This window comes from Myotis yumanensis, unplaced genomic scaffold (assembly GCF_028538775.1).
Source record: "Myotis yumanensis isolate MYYU_CA2020_CCGP unplaced genomic scaffold, mMyoYum1.0.hap1 SCAF_11, whole genome shotgun sequence".
Lineage (NCBI taxonomy): Eukaryota > Metazoa > Chordata > Mammalia > Chiroptera > Vespertilionidae > Myotis > Myotis yumanensis.
The window spans coordinates 3,807,394-3,821,704 of NW_027223762.1; positions in this window are offsets into that span (position 1 = coordinate 3,807,394).

A 14,311-nucleotide genomic window follows, 5' to 3' on the forward strand; every position below is an offset into this window, starting at 1 on the left:
AATACACACATACACACGTATAAATTTGTGACTTGAATTCTTGATAAATGAGAAGACAAAGTAACATTGATATCTTAAATTATCCTATAGAAATGTATTGTGAATGAATGAAAAGGTTTTTGGCTGGGTTTCTGAACTGCTGAAACTGTTTGAATTGCTATAAATGTTTTATGAACACACTCATTTGAAGATGAAAAATAATAGCTTGAAAATCTGTTATAACTGCGGGGCATGGAGGTCGCCAGGAGGCCAGGTTGGTAAAAGATGCAGGTCACCCTTATGTGGATGGAAATAAGAAGGAATCCAAAAATACTTGCTGCATTTTAAAGGCAGGGCTACCTTACGAGTGACCTCATCTTCAAAAAATATCAACTATTTCAAATAATCCTGGGAGGTTTTGCAATCCTTTTTAGCTAACCCAGATCGACCACCTCAATCAAAAGTATTGAAACGTATGCAAATCAGTCTATATGTCCCCATGAAAGGTAGCCTTTTCCTGCAAATGTTTCTGAAAGGCTCTCTGCGGAATGTCTGTGGGCTTATTATGTTTAACACCTTTGCTCCTGACCACTCATGTAGGCGGACTTTTCAATTTCAAGGGATTTCAGTACAGTTCCCTGCAATTTATCATGTGCAAGGAATTAACAAGGAAGCAAATGGAAACGCATTCACACTTGCCAAGACATTTTCCTTCAGAGGGAGGAAAAGCTACTGAATGAATAATAGAAGAAAGATGACTTTGGTGCTTCAAAAACAGAACAATTACCTACAGCCCCAGTTAGCACAGCCAGCCTTCATTCTCCTATGGAATACGAATAAGCACCAGGCACTCAATGGAAATGTTTTATCATCCAGCTCATTCTTGCACAGGTTCAGGCACACAAAAGACTCACTCCTGTGTTCCGCCCCCCACACAACGCACTCTGATAAGGTTGGTATGACTGAGCCAGGAGGGTAGGCGCCAGGGAAATTTTTCAGCAAGTGAAATGGGAAAACTGAAAAAAAATAAAAGAAAGAAAGAGAAAAGGAAAGAAAAGAAAAGAGAAGAGAAGAGAAGAGAAGAGAAGAGAAGAGAAGAGAAGAGAAGAGAAAAGAAAAGAAAAGAAAAAAGAAAAGAAAAAGTTAAACAAGGCAAGCAATTACCAGCCTGCTAAAAAAATCACCAGACCTTATCTTCCCTGACCAAGGACACTTAGGAGCAGATGGTTACACCTCTCCTCCCCAACCAGAGGGAGAGAGTAGCTTAAAACACCCTGACCTGGGAGACAGATGACAGAGATCAGTTTGTGTCATTAGTGCCAGCCAAACCCCAAAGGGAAGTCAAAGAAATAAATAACAAAACAGAATAAAACAAAATTAGAGCCAGACGATTCAAGATAAAAGTAAAGCAGCAAAGCTAACCAGAGAATGTTCCTAACTCCCCTCGGTGCTCACTTTGATGCATCGGCATGTTAAAAAGCACACCTGGAAAGCTCTTCCATGTTCCCTCCCGTGTGCTGCTCCCTGGAGACCTCCCACCTTCAGACAACAAATAAAACCCATTTTCATGGCTCTACTCTTCAAGTCTTTCAATTCCAATGACTCCCAGCCTGACTCAGATGCCTCATTTTGTTTGCACATCCCCAGCTGGATATGGAATAGAAAGCTCAGACAGGCCCGAAACAAAATGCAGCTCATTGTTGCACCTCCTAGCGCAGTGGTTCTCAACCTTGGCTGCACATTAGAATCACCGGGGAATCTTTTTAAAATCCTGATTTCTGAGAGGCCAAAGTTGAGAACCACTGTTCTAGCGGGTCTCATTTGCTAACTCTGGCAACTCTAACCCCCTTCTCCCATGTAGCCTTCCACAACTCAGGTGATGACAACTACACAAGCAAGCAGAGAGAAAAGGTTCTAAAGAATAAAGAAGAGACACCCATGGGGTACATACCGTCAGCAGATAATCTTTTTCTGTCTATAGTCCCAGGCATTTGAATGTATTTGAAGAGATTTATAGCAAGATTTCCTACACCAGCAATTCAGACTGGATCAGAGTTAACCCAAGCAGTAGACTGTATGAGAGGCAGACCCCTCCATAGGCGAATTACTGAACCCTCAGCAATCTTTGGAGGAATCTCAGCATCCAGGATGCAATGGCAGCAGCAACAGTTACCAGGCATGTGCCAGAATATGACAAGAGAGGAATTAAGGTGGACCAGGATTAAGGATAAGCTGAACGATACTGCAAAAGTGCAAGAAGATCTAGACAAGAGCCACTGCTCCAACCACTGTTAGCAAGCCGAGAAAAAAAAAGGAATAAAATTTAAAACTGGAACTACATTGCTGTGATTCCCATACATACACTCATTTGTTGTATGAGTCTGCATAAATTAGTGCTTCAAAACCTGTGCCCCTCCTCATATCAGTTTAGCTCTTCTCAATATGGCGTTTACAAAGATCTCCTATTCTAGACAATTAGCTTTTAGATTACCCATATAGCACTGCACAGTTCCTTCTATGAGAAGCATGTAACTATGATTATAAAACCACTTACACACATTGTACACAAAAGAGAACAGAGGCCAATCTCATAGGGAACGCTAAAGGCTATTTTTAAATATTTCTGGTTCCCTTTTAATTTTCCAAATGGAAGAGTCCCTCCTGACACTGCTAAGAAGAAGTACAGGTCCAGGATTATAATGATTCGCATGAGCACAGGCCACACGTCAGGACTGGATAGATCCAGGTAAGCAACGCCCTTAAGTAAATGCTATAGCACATGCCATTTCCAAAATTAAACCCTGGGCTTTGGAGCCAAGGAATGTGATGTATTAAAATTGTAGTTCTTGAGAACTATCAGTATTTTAATTTTAAAAATATTGGGAGAGTAAGAGGATTAAAAAGTAACTAAGTCGATCTTTGGCTCAGTTTCTACTTCATATTTACACCCATCTGCCATAGCCTGAGGTTAGAAAGTACTCATTTTCATCATGAAAAGCATATCCCTCACGAATCAGCCGGAAGTAAATCACTCCCCCCTGGGAAGAGCAACAGAAACGGGGATGGCTCTACAAAAAAAAAGTGAGAAGGAAAAAGCTTCGCGTCTCACCTCAAGACTTTCCCAATTTAACGAAGGTTAAATCTCCAATTAGCCTTCTCCAAAGTCAACTTCCCCAAACAGGGAAAGAACAAAACAATTACATTCTCCCAAATGATGGCCTAATATTTCAGTGCCACGGAATTTTGCAAGCAGCATTTAAATTTGGTAAGGAAGCAGAAGTACAGAGTAAACTCGCTGAAATGCCATTCCTTCAGGACTAACAAATATTGTCAGTTGCTAAAATAGACCCGCAGATAATGTAAACACTTTGACAGAAAATTGGTGGTGGTGACTATGGCGTAAAACTATCTGAGGACAAATGTACTGTGACTGGGAACATAAGATACAATTTTCTTTGCATAGAGGCAAAATGAAGTGATGACAGAGTTCACAAAACCTATTCTCCCCTTGAAATTACATTCCCACTTGGTCCTTCATTGGGCATCTTTCAAGAAGAAAAACTTGACACTCCAAGCCATTCCATTGACATTGCTTTGCAAGTAATCACCATTCCAGAATTTGCTTTTTATTTTTCTGCACTCTTTCCACCTATGAGAGCATTAGAAAGGCATTTCTGCTCCCCTGAGTTGTATTACGAAGTTTGCTCAAGGGGAAAAACTGAAGTAGCCCCAACTGTATGTCTTGCTGTTATTTTCCATCATCTCTCTGTTTCCACATGTCCTGCCTCCCCGCTTTTCTGTTCCACATTCCTAATTGGCTAATGCTAAGCACAGGGCCATGGGATGAGGAGAAAATTGGGGACTAGAGTTTACTTCATCTACCCACTTGTTTCATCTCATATACTTATTTAAACTTTTTTCCCCCTATAATTCCTCTTTACACCTTGTAATTCTAATAAAACTGAACTACCCATAATTTTCACACCTTGCCCTGAGCATGCCTCTTCTGAAGCTATCCATCGTCCTTCAAGTGACCTCACCCTGAAAGTTTTTAAGTCTTTATATTTTCTATTTTTTTATTATTATTATTATTATTAATCCTCACCCAAGGATATTTGATATTTTTTCATTGATTTTAGAGAGAATAGAAGAAAGAGGGAAAGACAGAGAGAAATATCGATGTGAGAGAAACACAGGATTGATTGCTTCCTGCACATGCCCTGGGCCTGGGGCTGGGGAGGTTCATGCCCTTGACTGGAAGGAACTCAGGACCCTTCGGTCTGCAGGCTGACACTCTATCCACTGAGCCAAACTGGCGAGGGCACGTCTATCTGTTTTCCAAAGCCCAGTTCAATCATTAGCCCACTTACAAAGTTTTTCCTGATCTTCCAGTGAAGACAGTTTTATCTTCTTCTAAAAGTAACCCTGCTTTGTATTCAGTGAATGAGTATGCATCTCTTCTCTCCCTGGCTGAAAGGCAGCAAATTGGGCACAAGAGCTTTCTGAACCCACCCCTAAAGCTCCCCCAGCGCCCAGGCCGAATAGAATACTCAAGACTTCGGGGCATGAGGTTAGGAGGTCTTAGTTTAAAAAATGAAAATGTAAACTCTTTATCAATTCAAGGCATATACGCCTCGGAAAGTCTACTATTGACCAGACTTCATGAAATGAAACAAGAAAAATTAAAAATAAAAGAGCACAGAAAATTTCCATTAAAGAAAGCAGGAGATTTAACATAAAGAAGAAAATTTACCTCAGGTCAACTTTTCAGTAAGAAACTTTCTTAGAATAAAACTCAAGTTTAAAGGCATTATTTGTACTATTTACTAAACTAATTTACTGAAGAATATAACAATAGACCAACTACATTGAACCCCATAAACAGTCCAGTTGATTTGGGATTTGGGTATTATTATTTCCACCTTGGTTTCAGGGGAATATACCTTGACACATACAGGCTAGAACAAAAAGAAAGATCCATGTGTTCTCACACTCAGGTTGGCTTTTTTTTCCATCTTAATGCTAAAATGTGTGACATATGGTTGGAAAATTTATAGCAAATGCATTCTTTCTTGGTCTTTAACATACCTTTGCATCTAAAAACAATAAAAATAAATAATGGTGCTTTACTAAACACTGATGTGAATTTCTTGTGCCCTTTGATGTGACTGGGGGAGGTTAACAGTGTATGTTAAAAGCCCAGAGAATGCCTATGGGCCATACCTTCATCTAATGGTAAACAAGGTTAGCCCAAGGTCATTTGAGACAGATGACTTGGCATTTTTAGAAAGCCGCCAGATAAAACCTGAGTGCGCACATTGCAAAAAGAAACCCGCCAAATGACAAGTGAACACAGGGAAAATCATATTGGAAACTCCAGACTTTCGGTCCAAAAGCTCTACCTAATTTATGAAACCCATGAATATTTAACACTAGAGCAAGCTCAAGATTAATTATTACTTGATTGATTTCTAAATGCCTGCCCTACAAAGCCAAACTAGTGAGAAAATTAATAATCAAGCATTTCAAAATATCATAAAATTATTAAGTTTTGAGGGATATTAGAGTTTCTCTAAAAAGTTCTCCCAACTCCCTCCCTTTGTGATTATGGTAACCAAGGCATGGGGAGTGGAAGTGGCCTGTGTGAGGCCACTGATTACTTCTAGTTCTGAGACCTTCACTAGTCTCTCACCGGAGCATAGAGCGTATGACTCTGGCCACTTGCTTTAGTAGGAGGGCTGTTGACTCAGAGTTCCCTGTGGAGTGGGGTGGATGGCGAGTGATCAACAGACGCCCGCTTCTGCCAGTGGCAGCACGGCTGCCATGCGCTCCTCCTGGTTCTTGGAGCCAAAGGGCTTCTCTTACCTCTTCCATCAGTGGTTTCTGTGAGCAATCTCTAATGAGTCTACGGTTAAATTACATCTTTAATTTATACCTATGGATATACTACATCATTTTGATAGGATCTGCCCCCTGATTTTTAGTATAATAATCACTTACCAGGAGAGAGAGTGCATAATAGAAAAAAAGCATAGAATGAGTCCGTGGTGTAAGGTTTTAATCTCTACTCCTCATGATGTTAATACATTGTTTGCGGGTAGTTTTTATCGTGCGCTAACAGGTGGCTCTACTTCTTATAGTCAACGTAAAACGTATAAATACGTTTCCCGCATACTTAACTTGGGCAATTATTTAAATTCTCTGAGTCTTTTCCCCTCTCCCTACCACCAATAAAGTCAAGATACAATAATCACTATGGGATAATAAAACATATAAGCCTACCATGAGTTATAAATGCAAATGCTTCCTTTTATTAAATTACACATACCTAAAACACAGGTGGGATGATCCTCTCCATTTTCCAGATGAGAAAGCTGTGGTCAACAAATTTAGGGAAGCAGTGACAAGCATAGGACCTAGAAGCTGAATGAGTTTGAATTTGGTTCCAGTATTTTCTAGCTGTGTGATCTAGAGGAAGTGACTTAACCTGCCAGCCCTACAGTTATCTCATCTGTAAAATGGAAATAATCTATATATATAAAAGCCTAAGTGACCATTATGACCAGTGGACTGAACAACCGGTCGACCGGTTGCTATGACGTGCACTGACCACCAGGGGGCAGACGCTCAGTGCAAAAGGTGCCCCCGGTGGTCAGTGTGCTCCCACAGCCAACCTCCTGTGGCCGGCCAACCTCCCGTGATTCCTCCCCTCCCAGCTGGCTGGCCCAATTGGCCCTGATCAGCCCCGATCACTGGCCAGGCTGAGGGACCCCACCCATGCACAAGTTCATACACTGGGCCTCTAGTAATTATATAAAATCCATATGGCTGTTGTAAGGATTAAATGGAATAATACATGTCTCCTCCAGCTGCTGGACCTGTGTTTCTTGCATTCCTTGGTTTATGACCTCCTTTAAATCTCCCTCTATCTCCCTCTTATAAGGACATATGATTATATACAGGGTCCATTCTGACCCAGGATCATCTCTTCATTTCCAAATTCTTGGTTTAATCACAGCTGCCAAACCCCATTCCTATATAAAGTCATGTGCACAGGATCCAGGGTTTGGGACTTGTATCTGCGGAGTCATTAGTCAGCTTACCACAGGCATGAATGAACATCCCATTTGTTTTTGGATTTAATTTTTAATTTATACACTCAAGGAGGCATTGATTCCTATTCAGGCTGAGGCTGAAATTAAGAGTTAGGAAGAAGTCAATTCCTAATCATTTTCCAGCAAGAAAATACCATGCTCCCAGAGTCAGTGTGTTACCACTGTATAGTTCACTGAAGCGTTAAATTAAACAAAACTGAAGATGGAAGGGTTGAGGCGATAAAGCTTTTATCCTGTAGACCATTTTTAGGTCTTAGCTAGAATTCAATTAAAATAGACTTTTCTCTGACTGGCTTTTTTCTCTTAGCGTAATACCCTCCAGGTCCATTCATGCTGTCACAAAATGTAAGATTTTCTTCTTTATTATGGCTGAGCAGTGTTCCACAGGATGTAAATGTACCATAGCATTTCTATCCACTCATCTACATCTGGGCACTTGGGGTGCTTCCAAATCTTGGCTATTGTCAATAATACTGCAATAAACATAGACGTGCATATATTCTATACTTGGGGTGGTGAACACACAATACAATATACAGGTAATATGCCATGGAATTGTACACCTAAAACCTATATAACTTTATTAAGCAATGGTACTACAATAAATTCAATTAAAAAATTTAAAAACACCTTAAAATTAAAAAAAGAGACTTTTTTTCTCCCTGGAAACTACCACTGACTTATTGAGTTTGACAATATTCAACAGAGCCGTAATGTTTGTCCAAGTGAAAGAATTCACTTTGTTCTGTCGCAGAGATAAATGGGGTAAATTCATCAAGACACCCAACTCAATAAGAATATTGATGGCGTTCTGCTTGGACACGTAAACCCTTCCGTCACGAGTGACTTGTCAGATACCCACTGTGAGGATTTGCTGTTACTTTTAAAAATTGAAAAAAAAAAAAAAAAAAAAAAAAAGGAAAATGCATCTCGAGTCCCCATCCTGTAATTGCCTCAATTACTTTTCAGATTCTGCTATATTTTTTCATGGCAAGTTGCACTACATCAGAACTGAAATGAAGAAGGACGTAGGAAAGAAGACAAGCAAATACACCATCGATTTGAATCATAATCACTCCGTGAATTTAGAAAAAGACACTAACAGAGAGAAAGAATGAAAAAGCAGCCTTTTGGAGGCGTGCGTGCATGCGTATGTGCGTGCGTGCGTGCATGCGTGCGTGTAGGAGGAAGCCACCATTCTTCCTGTGTTTGAGGAAGGTTCCCAGTCTTGCTGCCTTGAAGTAAGCCTATGCAGGAAGAGAACAAGACTTCCAGGGGCTCCATCTTCATCTTCCCAGTTGGGTATTTGATGTTTGCAAATCCTTGGGAATTTGAAACTTGCTTTATGTGAGTCAGCTTAGCTGGGACAGCTCTTAGAAACCCGTGTCTCAAAGGAGCCTATTCACCACTTCTACTCACTGACCCTCAATTGTTTTCTTCAAACTGTGCAGAACACAAAATAAGCCAAATCACAAAACAAATGAAAAATGCTAATCTCCCTTTAATGGGAGCTCATTTAAGTATAATATTTTATGGCATTGAGCAATTATTCAGAAATCCTTTCTTTTCTGTGCTTCTTCATTTATGTAATCTGTTCCTCAGAAAAAAATAAAGTCCTCTCACCACAGGTACTTCACATCTGTCTTCTTTGGGCAAATATTTTCTTACAAAACATTAAGAACAAAATAACAAGAAAAGCATCAGATGACTCCCTTGTAAGGAGTTCTTATTGGAAAACTGGTTGATATTAAACAGTATTTCACCAATTGTGTTCATGGACTTGGGGACACATGTTACAAATGCCGATCCCTGGGCTCTACCCCCAACAAGAGAAAAACAGAACTTGCAGACATGGGTCCGAGAAGCTGCATAATAAACCTGCTGGCCTGGGTAATCTCCCTTCTTAAGAGCAGAGCTAATGCTTTCAAAGCCTTTCTCTTTTCCGTAATACCTGGGCGGATTAGGAAGTCAGTCACCTCTCCTTCACAGAAAGGAAGGTGCTAATTAGCTATTCAATCCCTCTGAGCAAGTCTAAGAATCACTCTGGAATGATCTCCTCCTCTTTTCTGTCTGAAAAGGCTGCATTTTTCCTCCTAAAACCTCAACCCCTTGAGTGCTGCATCCCTGCTGTGTGACTTTAGTTAAAATAAAGGTCTCCTTGAACCTTAACTGACTTGCTCCTATTCTTCCCTTATGAATATTTCTTTACTTTGCAAAGTAGCTTCTTAAAAGTGTCAAACACCTTTTCTTCAGAAAAATGGATGTTTGACCCAAACTATATGAAGAGCAAACTAAGTCTTCGTGGGTTTGTCATAAAAGAGGTTCCCAATGATTTTCCCCAATGAGTGAATCTTCATTTGAACAGAAAGACTGGTAAAAATATGGTAGTGTATGATTTTAGAAGAACTTGAGTAAATATCTCTTTCAGTATCATTTCAGCTTTGATTCCTTAGATTAAGGCTGTAGAGAGGTTAAAACACCTCATTAAATGATCAGTACTCACCAAGTCCCTAATAGCTAACATCTTAGCTATCATTTGAAAACTTTCGCAGAATTAATCATGATACTGAGGTGTTCATGGAGACAGCGCCAAACATGTGGGGAAATGAGGGAATCAAGCCATTTCAAGGATGATATTTCCCTACAGCTTTGTCTGTAGGCGACTTTGAGCCCAGAGCTTGGACACTTGGGTTCTAACAGCACAGTCAAGTTCTCTAGATGTATAGACCCCATGTGTACTTTTTCTATTTATTGGGGCAATCTACTCTCTTAAGCGTCCAGTGCAGTGTTGTTAATTGTAAACACAGTGTTGTACACCAGATCTCTAGAACATATTCCTTTCCCATGACTGAAACTTTATACCCACTGAGTAGCAACTCCTTGCTATTCACTGGCTACCACCATTCTACTTACTGCTTTTGTGAGTTTGGCTATTTTAGATACTTCAAGAAAATCTGGCACTTTCCATAGGTACATATAATGAAAAATTATTCAGCCATGAAAAAGAAATAAACCTGCTGTATGCATCAACATGAACAAACCGTGGCAACTTTATGTTGAGTGAAATAAGCTAATCACAAAATGACATATACCGCAGGATTTCGCTTATATGACATGTCCTCTCTGAGCTTCAACTTTCTCTTCTATGAAATGCAGTAATTCCTTCCCACAACATGCCATAGCTGCGATGTAAAAATTATAAATCAAAAGAGTAACATTTATTCACTTGAATCCCACCCCCAAACACAGACATGTAGACGGAAGAGCTGTATAGTCTAATTATATAAACCTTCTTGAGCAATTATCAAAACACTATGAAAATATTAAAGGGACAAGAAGTCTATGTGGATCAAATATTGATTTAAACTTGAACCACTAGTAGGATGAGGTTGGTAGGGTTCCGTAGAAGCAGATCCGAAATAAGGGCTTCTGTCCAAGTGATTTTAAGGAAACGACTCCCTGGGGAAACAGGAAAGTGTGAGAAGGGCTGGAAAGGGGAAAAGTCAAGGGAGGTTGAGATGTCAGGGACCGTCCCAGAAATCGCCGGGAAGCACGGGGAAATACATTACACCTCCAGGATGCATTCCGTCTGAAGCCAAGGCAGCCAGGCTCCATGCTGCTCAGCAGCCCAGGGCTGGGCGAAGGCGAGGAGTGCCTACTGGGGGAACATGTAACTCCTGGCATTCTGTAAGCAAAGCACTCCCCGATCCAGAGGCTGTCCTCTAAGAAAGTCATAGGTACCCACCAGCGAAAGCGAAGCACACAGAAGGTGAGGGATTGGTGCCCAGACAGGTAGAATGCATGTGAGGGGAGCTGGGCAGTGCACCAAGAGTAACCCCTTCGTCTGCATATGCTAGTCCCGGGGCTCAGCAATGTCAAGTCGCTTTCCCAAGGTCACACTGCCTGTTAATGATATAATCGATTATGCAACCCGAGACTCCCAGCTCAGCGTTCCTTCCACAGCACCAGGATGCTGGCCGGTCTCTTATAGTGTACGCCCGGATCTTATTATACATGTTCTGTATTCTAAACTGGTTTTTCATTCCTGTCAGAGAAGAGACGCACTCACATACAAATTGATATGTAGCCACCACAGGGAAGGAAGTACATTTCTGGTAAGGCCATATGTGACTTAAGAGCAGTGCTGCTGTTGCCCAGCTGGGGTGGCTCAGTGGTTGAGAGTTGACCTATGAACCAGGAGGTCACGGTTCGATTCCTGGTCAGGGCATATGCCAGGGTTGTGTGCTCGATCCCCAGCAGGGCGTGTGCAGAGGCAACTGATCAATGATTCTCTCTCATCGTTGATGCTTCTATCGCTCTCTCCCTTTCCCTTCCTCTCTGAAATCAAGAAAAAGATATTTTTTAAAAAGTGCTGCTATCCGGTCCCTTGCTAGCATGGCAGGTGGGTGGAAATGCTGGCCTTATTCTTAAGTGAGAAAAGGAAGGGAGAATGAGACACACTCCCTGGAATGCAAGACTTTTAGGGAAATCAGAATATCTCAAAGGCTTGCAAGAATCCACATTTATTGGGCACTTCCTCACCACCCATAAATACAGACCAAAATCATTAAACTAAAAATAAGGAAGGAATCCCCAACATAAGGAACATGACCAGTAGCCTAACAACCTCGCTGCCTGAAGAAGCCGAATCTTGCTGCTCATATTCAAAAAAGGATGCCATGCAGCCATCTGACTCAGAAATGGAAAGTATAGGGTTTTGCCTCTTAGGATATCGCCAAGAAATCAGTGGCCGGCAGGGGTCTGAAATGGGGGAAGGTTCCTTTCAAAGGCTTTGAGAGATTGTTTCAAGTGTCCGTGGGAACCCACACACCAGCTCCAGGCATAACCTGGCCGTGGAGACGCTGCCTTCCTCCTTGTCGGCCCCCTCCTGAGGGGTCCAGCAAACGTCTGGGCTCTTCTTGGTTCAGACAAAACAACAATCCATTAATTAGAATCGACAAGTGATTGTCACTCCACATACTGGGAGTCCATCCCCAATCATTCTGAGAAGAATCTCAATGAAAGGAAAGCATTTGAGGAACCCGGCCCTTTCCCAATAGCCGGCTGGCAGGGTCACTCTGTCATGATTTTCTCTTCTTTTCCTTGGTCCATCGATACTCGGACATAGAAAAGTCTGACAAACAGCCCTTCTAAAACGTTCAAAAGGTTCCTACAACAAAAAGGAATGAAACAGCCCTTCCTGCACCCAGAAAGAAATGGGGATCAATAGATGGAGATAAAAGAGGAAAGAGAGAAGCTGTTCTAAGCTCCATACTACTCTGCGCAATAATTAGGTGCCATTCAATTACAAAACAGAAATCCTGTCCCCAAGTTCACCCAAGGTACTCTGCACTCCATGCCTTGTGTAAAGCATTGCTGGACAATCCCGCGAATTTTATCTATTATGTCCACTTTATATAACAATAAAAAACTAGAGCTTGTAAAACCGCAACCAAGACTTCTTGGACATGAATGCTCCACTCCCTTAAGACACCCCTCTCCCGGGTCATGTGACTCTCCCTGCCGTGAATGCCTTCCCCACAAGAGGGCTTGTGCGAGTCTGAACTAAGTGTCTCTAGGGAAGATTTCCCATGAAAAATCCGGGGAGTTTTTGCTCCACAGCTGAGCAGGGACTATCTATCTACAGAAAGGAAGCAGCCGGAGGGAGGAGGATGTGAGCATTGAGGAGGAAGTGAGACAAACGTCCTCACAGACCATCCCCTCAGAGGCTCTTTGTTCGCATCTTAGCACATTTAAAAATTGATCAAGAAAAATAAAAAAATCGAGTGTTGAAATGTGCGATGCCACAGCTCTGAAGCCAACGGGGCCAGTGAAAGAAAGAGGAGAGCCAGTTGCTCCAATTTTCCTGCCCGTTCATGCAATCACACCTCTTTTTCTGGGTGACATTTTCTTCCCAGTTCTACCTCACATCAGGAGGTAGTCAGAAAGGCTAATCCACGCTACACGTCTTTAACATAACACGCTCCGGTTAATAATAAAATACCGGAGGGATCTTAGGAAGTCAGACAAGCCTGTGGTAGCAGTGGATTTGTTTCAAACTTTCTTGTTTCCTCCCTTTATATTGAATTTATTGGGGTGACACTGGTTAACAAAATTATACACGTTCCAGGTGCACAATTCCACAACACATCATCTGTACACTGTACTGTGTGTTCACCAAGTCTTCATCCCTCTACCTCCCTTCACCCCCCTCCACCCCCCTTATCCCCTGGCAATCACCACACTGCAGTCCCTGTCCACAGTTTCTCTTCTCTCTTTCTCTCTCTTCTCAGTCCCTGCAACTCTTTCTCATATTTGTGTCTTTTCAATCAAATCCCAGTGGACACTCTCAGTTATTGCCTAAATCAACCTCAAAATAAGTCTGGGGTATAGTAACAATACATATTATTCCTATTTCACAGAAGGGAAAGCAATGAAGCTTAAAGATATAAAGAGTGAAAAGTTTGACCTTCAGAGCTGAGCAAAGGTGGGCATGGCGAGCATCTCGTCACTAGCAGAATGAAATGGACTCTTCCTTAAATCATTTCATGGGTTATCAGGATTTTGGATAAGAAACACCAGTGTGCCCTGATAACACGGCATTTAATTGACAAATTCAAAACGGGCTATCTATATTTATAAAAGCCTAAGTGACCAACCAACCAGCGGGTAGCTATGACACACAATGACCACCAGGGGGCAGATGCTCAACACAGGAGCTGTTGAGCGATGGCAACTTTTCAGAGTGCCCTCTTGCACTCTGGGACTCCTTGGGGGATGTCAGACTGCCAGTTTCAGCCCGATTCCCACAAGCCAGGCCAAGGGACCTCACCTGCCAGAGTGACCCCGCTCACTCGGCAGATGCCCTTTGAGCCCCAGCACCACCCCAGGTGTGGCCGGACAGGGAGGGACTGTGGGAGGTTGACTCCAGGTGGTGTCTGGCCCGTCTCGCCCAGTCCCAACCCACCAGCCACCTTCTAATTAATTTACTTTCAATGTGCACAAATCCATGCACCAGGTCTCTAGTTTTAAATAAAAGCTATTGTATACCATAGATTAGTCAGCAATTATTTTAGAGAACGTCATTTAAGATAAATGTGTTAGCTTGTATTTCCTTCAGGAATTGTCAGGGCAGGTGTCTTTATGCAGGTGAGTTTAATGGAAATATCGGCTTGCTTTTACTCTTTATTAATGCTTGAAAACAAATAAAATATAAA